A 3,182-nucleotide genomic window follows, 5' to 3' on the forward strand; every position below is an offset into this window, starting at 1 on the left:
AGAATTAGTAGAACTGCCAAAACAGGATTAAATATTTAAGAGGTTTTTACAAAGGATTAGGATCAACCATTCAGGAGCAGGGACAGGACAACTAAAAGATTATACAGGTTCGTGACTACCTAAAAATTTTTAGTACAACACAATAATTATCTTTTTTTTTTGTAAACATTAATAACTTTTTGCAAGATGAACATTTTTACAAATAAAAAAAAATTATATTAAACATACGGATATATAGAAAATATATATTAAGTTAGTGATTTTATCTTTTACGTCATTCTTGAACATTTTTCTAATACAGGGGTCCAAATAATACATGCCAGGGCTAAGATTAAAATTACAACTGGAAGTAAGCTGGATAATAGCGGACTCCAATAGATTTCTTGAAGAGAAATCTTTCGATCTGGCAATCACTGAACTTTCAGCCCAGTTTTTCCTGTGAGAGTTTTCACTTAAATGAATGAATATAGCATTGGATACTTGTCCAGTTTTGACTGAATACTTATGTTGCTTAATACGTACATCTAAATCTTTGCTAGATTGGCCAATATAAAAAGAGGGGCAATCCAAACATGTAATTTTATATATTATATTGTTGTTTTCTTTAGGGCTATTTTTTTATTAACATTCTTTTGAGTGTGTTATTAAAAGAAAAAACGAGGTTTTACATTAAAAGGTTTTAACAACGATTTTATGTTTTCAGAAACCACTAAAATAAGGCAAACTAAGAATGTTCTTAGGGTTTCTTTCTTCATGTTACTTTCACTATAAAACTTTTGTGGGCTTTGTTATAACAAATATCTAGTATATGTGAAGGATAACATAAATCTGTCCCTATTTTCTTATGTATTGAATTTTTTATCCAAATACTGGGACTGACAATGCAAGGCTCGTAAAAACATAGAGGAAAAAAATGATATTTTGATGTTGAGGTGATGGCCTGAATAAAAATGGACATAAGTTAAGTTGTTGGTTGGTATGGAAAAATTTTCCCTTTGGAAAATCTTTTCCATTTTATGTAATAAGTACATAACACATATTGTACATTTTTAAGTCGTAATTTGCTTATATGGACCTTTTTTTGTGGTAAAATTTGTTTTATGGTTTTGTTATTAAGATCAATAAAATGTGGCGTGTAAATTAGAACATTTCAGATTTTAAACCTTTATTTGTTTTCCTTATGTTACAAAAAGCAAAATGACCTAAAAAATTTTTCCCATATTCCAAGTTTCGACTTCCTCCCAGAACAAGTGAATACTCCTTGAACACTCGTTTCAGAAGTTGAACTGTTCATCAACGTTCTTGGAAAAGTAGTATTCTTCGAGTCTTCTTCAATACTCAACCGTGAAAGTCTTCAAGCTCTCAACAGAGAGCCAGTCTTCTTCACTGAGCTCACGACAGAGGAGCAGTATTCTCAAAATTTTCAACGTGAACAAAGTGTATTTCAGCGGAACTTTGGCAATTCTTAAAGCTTACTTTTATTTGTTGGATAGATGAAGACTCTCAAGAAATGAACCTTTAAAGGTTTGCCGGATGGAATCATGCCTCTCTTACCATCTTGGAGTAGCAGGATCGTGAATTTGTCATCTTTCACCAAGACAGCATTTCGTCTATGCCAGATGGGAAAAGTTACCAGGTGGGTCGGTTTTGTTGGTGTAACGTCTCACGCCCATGAAGCTTCCCGTTATTTTCCTTCACGAAAAGTGGTCTTCGTTACCCGTTAAAATAATAAATCCTTTGCATTGTCTAGAAATAATTTCATTTTATTATTCTTAATGACAAAACTATGTTGTTCAATGGTTCTCTCTTTTGTTTTTTCTTTGAGTAAGAGTAAGAGCCTACTTCTATTTTTCTAACCTCATAGTTAAGTCGTTAACAACTGTTTACCTTTTGATTATAGGCGCATTGGAGGTGTTAAATTGGGAAGATTAGCAAATGGGATTACATCCTACTTCCTGATAGCCAATAGGTCTCTGGAAGTTTGCTCGTTTGCAAGTCGTCAGAATCTATCGACAGCAGCCATCATAAATTGCCATTTGTGTAATTCAAAATTGCTATTCTCTTTACTCTTAAATTTTAATGGTGGGGCAAGTTTTATTGTAAATAAATTATTAGATAAACTCTGATTTTTATTTAATCTCTAATGGTTATTTAAAATTTTAAGTCTTCCTATAAATTTCAACACATGGCATCCTCATCGGGATTCGAGGAATTTGTTATGCTGGCTGCTGCTCTGGGTGGTATTTGTGTGCGTGGTTCCGGAAGGCACATTTGTGTATGTTTAGAATTATTTTCTTCTTGAGTTATAATGAAATTGGTTTTTTGGCCATTCGTATGTTAGGATCTTTCAACCTAAACGTTTCGAATTTGGAATTTGATTCAGGTTACAATTAGAGGTTTCTACTTTTGGTTTTTCTCTAGTCTGATTTTCCACATTTTAGATAACCCATATCTGTTGTTAAATTTAATCGCCTATAGGTCAAACTATATAGTTATTATTTTTTAGTGGGGAATGAGTTTCTCTTCTAGTGTGCCTCTTTCAGATATTTGTGATAATTGTAAACTTTTTTACAAATTACTAAGGGAGAAAATTGCCACATAAGAATTTTAACCTTAGATTGAACTGCGGTTTTATAGATCCTTAAGTAGGTTTGATAGTCTGGATAGTGAGACATTTAAGAAAGTTTCTGGTTATTTTAATAAGTTTTTTTGAAGAAGTGCAAATTAATTGATAGGCTAATTTGTATATTAGGACCTAATCGTTTAAGTGATAAAAGTTTGTATAAGGCAGATGGGGTACATTTGAATGTTACTGGTTTGCATAGACTTTGAGATTATTAAATCTGCCTTGGAAAATTTCCTAAGCTAAAATTTTGAAATTTCATGATGGCAAATGCGCAGTTGGTTATGCTACGAGCCGCAAGGCATGGTCAGGTGACTAAGATTTATAATGACAAGGATAATTTCTTTTGCCTAACGTCGGTTGAAAAGTCTGTAATGAAGAATAAACTGCAGTCCCTTTTTACCGAATTACAAAGTTTGAATAAATCAATTCAACTTCAAGACGTTGAAACTAAGAATGATGCAGACTTGTTAAATGAGATAGAGACTGCTGATAAATATTTTGACAATATTCATGAATGTATTGCTTTGTTGGAGGAAAATGATGAGCCAAGTAGTGT

The sequence above is a fragment of the Macrobrachium rosenbergii genome, chromosome 2, assembly GCF_040412425.1.
Source record: "Macrobrachium rosenbergii isolate ZJJX-2024 chromosome 2, ASM4041242v1, whole genome shotgun sequence".
Taxonomy (NCBI): Eukaryota; Metazoa; Arthropoda; class Malacostraca; order Decapoda; family Palaemonidae; genus Macrobrachium; species Macrobrachium rosenbergii.